The sequence below is a fragment of the Petaurus breviceps genome, unplaced genomic scaffold (genome assembly GCF_028583685.1).
Source record: "Petaurus breviceps papuanus isolate PSGF00001 unplaced genomic scaffold, PetGlider_PUasm1.0 37, whole genome shotgun sequence".
Classification (NCBI taxonomy): Eukaryota; Metazoa; Chordata; class Mammalia; order Diprotodontia; family Petauridae; genus Petaurus; species Petaurus breviceps.
In genome coordinates, this window is record NW_027186296.1 from 98,204,572 (window position 1) to 98,215,319 (window position 10,748).

The following is a 10,748-nucleotide window of genomic DNA, read 5'->3' on the forward strand; positions in this document are numbered from 1 at the left end:
TCTCTCTCTCTCTCTCTCTCTCTCTCTCTCTCTCTCTCTCTCTCTCTCTCTCTCTCTCTCTCTCTCTCTCTCATCTCTCTCCTGAGTTTAGACCTTTTTCTTGAATTATCTATTAGATATTCCAAAATAGATGTCCTGTTAGCATGCCAAGGTCAACATGTCCCAAACTGAACTTACTATCCCCTCCTATACCCACTCCCAAGCCCACCTCTCTTTCAAATTTACTCATTTTTGAGGGTACCACTATCTTTCCAATCATTCCCACTTAAAATTTCCATGTTATCCTTAACTCTTTACTCTTACTCACCCTACAAATCAAATGAGTTGCTAAGAACTGACCATTTCTCTCTCCATAACATTCCTCTCATATATCCCCTTCTGTCTACTCATAACGCCATTAACCTAGTTCAGACTTTCATGATCTCTTTCCTCACCTGTTATAATAGCCTCCTAATTGTCTCCCTGCCTCATCTCTCCCCACTCCAATCTATCTTTCATCTAGACACCAAAGTAATTTTCCTAAGGATAAGGTCTACTCATGTTAACTCCCTGTACTTTCATGCACACAAACACACACATTGTCAATAAATTCCTGTGCCTCCTTCTAGGATAATTTATAAACTCCTCTGCTTGGAATTTAAAGCTTTTCACAAGCAGATCCAAACAACCCCTTTCCAAAATCATTACACATAGCTTCTGTACATTTCAGCCATATTGCCCTATTCGACATTTCTCATACATGGCATTCCATCTTTTATGTTCGTGCTTTGCATTGGATGTCCCTCATGCCTGGAATACTCTTCAGCCTCATTTCTTCCATTTATAATCTCTGGTTTCTTCCAAGAAAACTTTATCATTTTCTCTATCCTCCAAGAAGATTTTATCACCTTCTATATGAGACCTTTCTGCCCAGGTACCAGGGTCTTCCTCATCATGTTTCCTTTTGATTTGCTCTGTATATCATTACACACACACACACACACACACACACACATTGTTGTTTAGTCATTCAGTTGTGTCTGACTCTGTGACTCCATCAACCATAGCATTCCGGGTCCTTCTATCCTCCACTGTCTCTTGAAGTCTGTCCCAGTTTATGTTTGTTGTCTCCATGACACTATCTGTCTATCTCATCCTCTCCCATCCCCTTTTCCTTTTGCCTTCAATTTTCCCCAACATTAGGGTCATTTCCAGGGAGTCCTATATTTTCATTATGTGACCCAGGTATGTGCACTTCAGCTTCAGTATCTGACCTTCCAGTGAATAGCTTGGATTGATTTCTTTAGGTATTGACTGGTTTGATCTCTTTGCTATCCAAGGGATTCTCGAAAGTCTTCTCTAGCACCACAATTCAAAAGCATTGATTCTATCATGCTTAGCTTTCCTGATAGTTCAACCCTCACAGCCATACAGTTTTCCTGGAAAAACCATAGCTTTGACTAATGAACCTTTGTGGACAAGATGATGTCTCTGCTTTTTAGTGTGCTGTTCAGATTCACCATAGCTTTCCTTCCAAGAGCAAGTATCTTTTAATTTCATGGCTGCAGTTGCCATTTGCAATGATCTTTGAGCCCAAGAATATAAAATTGGACATGGTTTCCATTTCTTTGCCTTCTGTTTACCAGGAAGTGGAGGGACTGGTTGCCAAGATCTTAGGTTTTCTTTTTTTTTTTTTTTGATGTTAAGCTTCAAGCCAGCTTGTATGCTTTCCATTACACCCTCATCAAGAGGCTTCTTAATTTCTTTTTACTTTTTGCTATCAGAGTGGTATCATCTGCATGTCTGGGATTGTTGATATTTCTTCTAGAAATTTTATTTCTAGCCTTTGATTCATCCAGCCTGGCATTTCACATGATGTGTTCTGCATATAAGCTAAATAAATAAGGTGGCAATATACATCCTTGTACTCTTTTCCCAATCTTAAACTAATAAGTTGTTTCATGTTCATTTCTAACTGTTGCTTCTTGGCCTGCATACAGGTTCTCCAGGAGAACAGTAAGATGGCCATCTCTTTGAGGACTTGACAGATTTTTATTGTGATCCACACAATCAAAGGCTTTAATATAGTATTGTATATTGTCTCCCCCATTATGTTCTAAGTTATTTGAAAGCAAGGACTATTTTGTTTTTGTTATTGTATCAAAAAAGCCTAGGAGAGTACCTCAGCACATAGTAGGCTCTTAAACACATACTGATTCATTGAAGAAAGATCAATACATCTAACTTTTTATTAGTTTTTGAGGAAAATGTATATGCACACAGTCTTTTCAGAATTTTAAAGAGATGGGAGAGAGACTTTAGATGCCATCTGTTCTACAAGTGAGTAAACTGAGACCCAAGCAATGAAAGATTTACGTAAAGACATAGTAGCTATGAAATGACAGACCTGGGACCAGAAGCTCTTTCTCTAGAGTTTTGGGACATATTGGTTCTCAACATTATCTATGAACGGGAAATGGCCCATTGCAGATAGGTAGGTCTATATGCAAATGGATTGAATAACACCACCCCCCCCACCATTGTAGAAAGTCATTAAAGACAATTCAAAATCCTTAGAAATTATAATTCCCCTTGAAAGAGTTAACTAGTGATGGGAATGAGTCCAGGATTTTTATTTTTATATTCCTAGTTTATTTTTTAAGTTAATTTATTTGATTTTAGTTTTCAATATTCACTTCCATAAGTTTTAAATTTTCTCCCCCTTCTCTTCCTCTTCCCTTCCCCAGATGGCATGCAATTCAATATAGGCTCTACACATACATTCTCATTAAACATGCTTTCACATTAGTCATGTTGTATAGAAGAACCAGAATTAATAGGAGGAACCACGAGAAAGAAAAACAAAAGCAAAAACAAACAAAAAAGAAAACAACCTGCTTTGTTCTGTATTCAGACTCAATCATTCTTTCTCTGGATGTGGATGTCATTTTCCATGAGTCCTTTGAAGTTGTTTTAGTTCCTTGCATTGCTAAGAAGGGCTGAGTCTATCAAAGTCAGTCATTGCACACTGTGGCTGTTATTGTGAATTCTCCTGGTCCTGCTCATTTCACTCAGCATCAGTTCATATAAGTCTTTTCAGGTTTTTCTGAAGTCCATCCATTCATCATTTCTTATAGCACAATAGTATTCCATTACATTCATATACCACAACTTGTTCAGCCATTCTCCAATTCATGGGCTTCCCCTCAATTTATTGTTCTTGTCCACCACAAAAAGAGCTGTTATAAATATTTTTATATATGCACTCCTCATTTAAGGAGAGGCAGTGCCTTGGTTTAGATGTAGAGAGACATCTTTTGAATGAGAAAAACCTGGGTTCAAGTCCAGCCTTTGAAATCTACTAGCTCTATGAAATTGGGTCAACTTCTCAGTGCCCCTCCTAGTGTCTAAGATATAAGTTACAGAGCAGGGGATGAGTGGCAATGCTCGAGGAAATTTCCTTGCAGAGAGCTCCCCAAACCAATAAAATCACAGTTCTAAAACTAAAAAAAAGAACATTTCACAGTTCCTGGCACACAGTGAGTTTAATAAATCCTTGCTGAATTTATGAGATGAAGAAAACTACAATGAACCAAATTCTGAGTTTCAGAGGCAGAGCCATAGAGGCAGCTGGGTAGAGCAATTGGAGTCAGGAAGACCTGAGTTCCAATCCAACCTCAGATACCAACTGTATGACCCTGGGCAAGTCATCTATCCCCTTTCTGCCTTAGTTTCCCCATCTGTAAAATAAGGATAACAATAACACCTACCTCCCAGCATTCTTGCAATGATCAAATATTTGCAAAGCTCTTAACCCAGGGTTTGGCAGACAGCAGGTGCTTAATAAATGTTTGTTGCCTTCCATTTCCTACCTCTCCTTTTATGAGAAGGTACATTTGGGCATTGGAAATAATTTCAGTTAGAAACTCTAGAAGGACAAGAAAATTTGTGCCCTTTCAGGCAGGATTTTAGTCATTTTTTTTTAAACTGGAGTTGATAATGGTTAGAAGATAGAGAAATAGTCTTCCTGATTTTTCCAAGTTTTTTTAATTTTAGTTCATAATTTTCTGAACATCCATTTGGTGCCAATCATGAATGCAGGCCCAAAAACAATGATCTGTGAACTTGTTTTTGAAATATTTTGATAACTGAATTTCTATGTAACTGGTTTCCATTGTAAATCTATGCATTTTTTTTGGAGAGGGGAAGGCAGGGAAGGTGGGTCTAAGTGACTTGCCCAAGAGCCTGAGTCTGGATTTGAACTCAAGTGCTCCTGACTCCAGAGCTAGTGCTCTATTCCCTGTGCCACCTAGCTGCCTCTAAAGCTATGCATTTCATTTTATGCATTTAAGAACGTTATTCTGAGAAGGCATCCACAGGCTTTATCAGATTGCCAAAGGGGTCCATAACATAAAAAAAAATTAAGACCCTCTGCCCTTGGATGATAGATGAATAGTAGCTCATTCCCTCCAGCAGCTTATAGCCTAATAATGAGAACAAGAAAGGCCCACACAAAGTAGAGTATGAAATTATGTAAGACCAGTTACAAATAATGTGCTATAGAAATTGAGTGGAGGCAGGGGAATTAGGGAAAACTGCATTGAAAATGTAGAATTTGAGCTGGACCCAGAAGGATGATCAGATTCCACCTGGGAGTGTTGGCAGAGATTTGAGATACAGAATATTGCAAAGATACATAAAGTAAGGAATACATTTGGAGTCCAAATGAGATAATGTAGCTAAATCACTTTGGAAACCTAAAAATGTTATTAAAATATCTCTTTTAATCTCTGGGTCATCCAAAAGATTTCTTTATAAGGCAATCCCCCTTCATGGACCTCACCATAAGGACAGTATAGTAAAGGAACAAGGCTTACTGATAATTTTTAAATTAATTAATTCATTAATTAAGTTTTTAATTTTCAACATTTATTTCCATAGGATTTTGATTTCTAAATTTTCTCCCCCTCCCTGCCCCAAGATGGCATGCCATCTCATATAGGTCCTACCACCCATAAATAGATTCTACCACTCATGTTGTAGAGGAGGATTAGAACCAATTGGAGAAACCATGGGAAAAAAAGAGAAAGAGAAAAATAGTATGTTTTGATCTGATTTCGGACGCCATAGTTCTTTTTCTGGATGAAAATAGCATCTTCCATCATGAAACTTTTGTTGGAGTTGTCTGATCATTGTTTAACGACTGAGAGGCAGTTTGGTATGGTTCATAGAAAATTGGCCTTAAAACCAGGAATATTTGGGTTCAAATCCTACTTTTGACATATTCTAATAAACTCATTATCACTATAAATTGCACAAAAGCTAATACAATCACTGGGTGCTAACTTGGAACTTGTAATTTCTGGTGTCTGTCCTCATAATGGACATGATCACTTAATCACTCAATGCCAAGCTGAAAAGAGACATAGTTATCCTCATGTTACTCTTAGAGGAAATAGCTCTGTAGTCATCTAAGGCTGGGATTAAGTTACCCAAAGGAAATACTGAGAACCAAGAGACAGCCAAATATTCTGAAATATTAATTGACATCTTTTGTCAATCCTGCCCAAAGGGAAGAAATCGTTTTTCCGTTCTAGTCTTACTTTCTATTTCTATATCCTTATATTCCCTTTCCACTTTCTCATCTCCTTTCCTTTATTTCAATTATATTTTTAATTGATTCACTGTAGCTTAGAAACTTCCATTCATTTTGTTCAATATGTTACAACTTACGTGAACATTTCAGATAAGTAGATGAGAAGACATAAGAGAAGGAATTAGGTATGTATTACTCTCGACAGATATTTAAGGTAGGAATGTTTTGCATAAATTGTCATAACATCCTTCAGTTTACACAGCACATCTGCCACTATTCCTCCTGCCCTCTGGGGAATTTAAACGGTGCCACATTTGGCTTGTTGTTTATTATCATAGGATTTCTCAGAGGTAAAAAGAGGACAGGCTGTATTGATCTGTATATGAACCCTGAGTATCAGTCTTGTCATAGGTAGCTACTGAAATATGATGGATTAGAGGTTTGGCTTAGATTTTTTATGTAAGTCAACTTTGGGCAAAAAGTGCTGCCCTATGTTCTCACCAAAGTGGTTTTAGCCTGTTTGAATATGAAGATGCCAAGGTCAGAGGGTTTAGTATACCTTGGCCAAGGTCATGCAGCAACTAACTGGTAGGAATGAACCTTAGAATGAAAGGAAAAAAAATAATTTTAACTCATTTGGGCAATTGCACTTTTGGTTTCAGAAAGCCTTATTATCAAAATACTTCCTGGGGTAAAAACACCTGGTTACCATTGAAGTCAGCACTATTAGATGTGAGGCTTTTCATCTAAGAGGTACGTAGGTAGGTAGGTAGATAGATAGACAGACAGATAGATAGATAGATAGATATAGATATATACACATACTTATATACACACATATATACATATATACACATACATGTGTATATACACATAAATACACAATGCAGATACATACATATATATATGTGTATTATATCTATATATTTAAATATTTGCTCTTCTGTTTTACCTTTCCAAAAGTGTAGGAGGAAAAATCCATTCTTTTTTAAAAATTATTGAGGACCCCAAAAAAATTTTGTTTAGGTGAGTTTTATCAATTGATGTTTTAACAACAGGTTTTCTGGGGGAAAATGTACATAGGGCATACTTTTAACTTTCATTAATAATAACATTTTTTACTTCATCATTTTATTAAATCTAGACAAGCAACATAGCAACAAGTCAAGCCCAGATTTGTAACACCAATTTCCAAGACTTAAATGCTGACAATAAAAATTTAACAATCAGAGTGTGTGAGCTTATTCGAGCCGGCTCTAGCATACCACTGGATCTCTTGGTATCTATAATAAATAGCTCAGAATCTACTTAAAAAGATGGTATGAGATGTAGCATTTTAGAGTTTCAAGAAATCTTCAGTAATCAGTGTTCATTTTACAAATAAGAAGAGGGAGGCCCCAGAGAAGTTACTAAGTCATGGGTACCCTGCAGAGCTTAACTGGGCAGAAAGCAGTAGACCCTGAATTAAATCCAGGTTCTCTGACTCTAAAATCAATGAGCTTTTCACTATCCCATACTGCCATCCATGTTTATGATACAAGGTTGAAATGATAAAAGCCAAAAGAGGGATGTACAGCTAGGAGTTTATAGGAGAAACCGTTTTCAGTTAATTCCTACACTAAGCGGCCCTGGACACCTTTAAGTTATTGGGTCTGGTTCTTTTGGTCTCCCCTTCCTTCCCTTGCCCTCTGCCCTTTCCCCGCTTCCCTTCCCAAATATAAGCTGTCATTTCTTGTTGCTATCTGAGTGTGCCTACCCATGTTGTTCTGGTCTTCCCACTTTTTAATTTTTCAGCTGTTCATCTTCTCACTGAATAATAATGTTCGCTAAGACTGTGTGTAGAGTAAGAGTCAATAGTCTCTGAATGAGAGAGGAGAGGTTCTGTGAATAAAATGAATGAGAACTAAAGTGCATGAACTTTATATCTTTTTTGACTACTTACAAACCTTCCTTTCTGATTTTGACTACTGCATCTATTTGAGATTATTGGGTAAACATACCTCCAGATAAGTAAGATGTTTACTTCTACACTTTTGCATCCTTACTGGGTACTTGGTGAGGTACAAAGCACTTAACAATACCTGTTAAATGAATCGATGCATTTGCAAACAGATTTTAAATGTCAAGGCTCAGATGTATAGTCTCTCTATTATCATAATCCCTATTTCCATTTCCCACAACAGAAGTTAAAGGAATACCTATCACATACCCAAAGGACTCATCAAAGTCCCATTTCCAGGGAACAAGGCTTTTTTTTCCTGTGTTCCTTTAATATCATTCAGCTTTTTTTGTTCTTGGAAGTACTCCTCTCTTTGCTCAGCTAATGCTCTCTCTCAGGTTCTTTGAGAGTGCACCTGCCTCTCTGTCTGGATTCTCTGATGTGGAGATTTAATGGTGAACAGAGGCAGAAGGAGAGCGTCTATTTGTCTTAGAGTTCTACTCCCAGAAGAGAGAACTGGCTTTGATTGATGGATCCTGGCTGCAGTTACACTGAGTTACTGGCCAAAGAAGTTTCACCACAAACAGGTTTCAAAGGAGCTACCTTGCCATAAATAAAACTTAGGAGGAAAACAGGAAATGTGTTGGTTCACCATCACTGTGGCATTTTGCTGAGAAGAAACATGATTGAAAGCCAGAAGGTTCTGTGGGAAGCAGAGGAAAGGGAATGGGTTTGAGGCCAAGTGTTGGTAAAAGGACGATTTCAGTGAATTCTAACTACAGGTTTGTAACACTCCAAGGTGACCCCAGTGATCTCAAAGGGTATTGTAGATTTCTCCAAAATTTTTACTCATACACACACTCATCTATCTATATCTCTCTCTATATATATTCACACATTCACATATACACTATATATCTATATTATATATATATATATATATGCATATATATATTACCCAATGGAAATGTATTTTAATTTATTTGATTAAAATCCATCTAAATAGCCTTATTTGTTGGTTGGAAGGGAGAGGGAAGGAAGTGATGATACAATCAAAGAGGTAATGATGATTTAAGAAAGTTTTCTTTTGAGGCAATTGGAATTGAGTGACTTGCCTAGGGTCACTCATCTAGTAAGTGTCTGAGGCCAGCTTTTAACTCTGGAAGATGAGTGTTTCTGACTCCCAGTTTGGCACTCTACCCACTGTGCCACCTAACTGACTCCCTTACCCCCTCCTTTTTTTAAAGACAATTTTCAGTCAGAATCCTGTTTTGGGAGAACTGAGGTTCAGGGTTAAAAAGTATGGAAGCAGAATGGAAAAGTACTGAACAGTGGATCCTTCTATCTGAACTATGGTCCCAGCTTACTTGATGAGTAAACTTGGGCAAACTACTTGACCTTTCAGGGTCTGTTTCTTTCTCTGTAAAATAAGATGGCTGTAAAATGAGGCTAGATGACTTCTTAGATCCCTACTAGTTCTAACATGCTATGATTGTGTGATACTCTCAGTGACTTACTCAAGGTCACACAATGAGGAAGAGATCCTGAAATGACTAGAGTCTGGCACTCCTGACTTGAATCCCAGAGTTCCTTCCATTGCAGAAATGTGGCTCAGTATGCGAGAAAGATATTCTAGAGGTGCCTTTGGAGACCTTGGAAATTCTGGCATAGAAAGAAGAGGGGGGCAGGGTGAGGGTAGGGACTGGCAAGGTCCTGAAGTGTTGATGGTGGTCTATCGATTGTCACCACTTAAACTCTTTAAAGGTACAGAGATATCAGAAGCAGGCTTGGGGAACTTTTATATCAAATAATTTGATTTCTCTCTATATGTGTTTGTGTGTGTGTGTGTGTGTGTGTGCGTGTTTGCAAGAGAGACAGAGAGAGATATGTTGAGGCCTCCATTGTGTTCTAGATAAAAGGCAAAGGTAAAAAGGGGTTTCTTGTGATAATTAACTCAGGTTCATGCCATCCAAATGAGAAGGGAATCTATGCTACTCAGCTCTCAGCGCCCATCACGCATCTGAGTCAGCCTGGTCTTGGGCATGTAAATGAATCAAGGGGACAAAGCCCAGGTTGACCAGTCAGCCCCTCCCCAAGTCTTCTGTTTGTTCTCTTCTTTCCAAGGAGGATTAGTGCTATCTTCACAGTCCAGCTAGCTTCAGACTAAGCTCTATGAATGGCACTATGGGGTGGAGGTGGGTGTATGAAAAGGTAAACAACTAACATGCCTAAATCCATCTGGTCCCTTTGTAGCACAACATGTTGGGATGTTATTCCTTTCCTTTTTTCTTCTCTTTTCCCCATTCTTTCCTTCGCCTCCTCAGAGGACCTGGATTTTAAATCAAGCTCTGATACTTATTACTTGGGTGACCTTGAACAAATCATTCAGTTTCCCCAGGACTCAATTTCCCCATCCATAAAATGAGTGATTTGGACTAATCTCTATGGTTGCTTTCAGCTCTGCATCTGTGATTCCATAATCTCTTCCTCCCTCACTTCTAGTTATTTGGCTAGCATAACTGTGGGAAGATGAGGAAGAATGCTATGGTTTTAAAGCCAGAAGTCACTGTCTAGTCTAAAAGATCCTACCCTCTCCTTATCTGTATTATCTCCTTTGGACCCATCATCCCTCTCCCTCCCTCCATATATGGCACCTCATTATTTTCTTTAGAAAAGTACAGATTGGCCTAAGATTCTTGTTGGGCTGCAAGTCTTTTCAGTGGCCTTCACTGGCGATCACTTGGGTTTCCAGGTTATTATTGAGGCGAACCAATGTGGTAGGCCATAGGTGTCTAGGTCAACTCTAACCACTAAACCGTCCTGCCTCTCAGAGGCTCAGGTTACTCATCTGTGAAATGAGAGGGTTAGCATATATGATTTCCAAAGTCTTTTCCTGTTCTGGTGTTCAATGAGTCAGTGTATTCTCAGAAACAGTGAATGTTGAATCTATTGTTAGGTGTCCATGAGGAAGAAAACTTGGTACCAATGAGCTGATCTTCTTATCTGTTGACCCGGTAAGAAGAGCCTGAAATTATGGATGAAACCATAGCTAGGGTAAATAAAAGCTCAGTATCTCCAAAGCACAAAATTTAAAGAGCTATGAGATCTAGCTTCTTGGTGGGATTTGGGAAGAGCCTGGGAAAATGTAGTGTTGTTCAGAATGTGCCCAAGCCTCCTGTGCAGACTTAGGGCTGAATCAGCCACATCTCCTTTTGTTGCTTCCTGTTATTTACC

The 10,748-nt window shown here is 38.4% G+C and overlaps 1 protein-coding gene across 1 annotated transcript in view; it reads left to right on the top strand.

Moving 5' to 3' along the window:
• The window catches only part of PLPP4 (phospholipid phosphatase 4), a 212,983-nt gene that overhangs the window by 51,376 nt on the left and 150,859 nt on the right, over window positions 1–10,748 (top strand). The window lies entirely within an intron of this gene.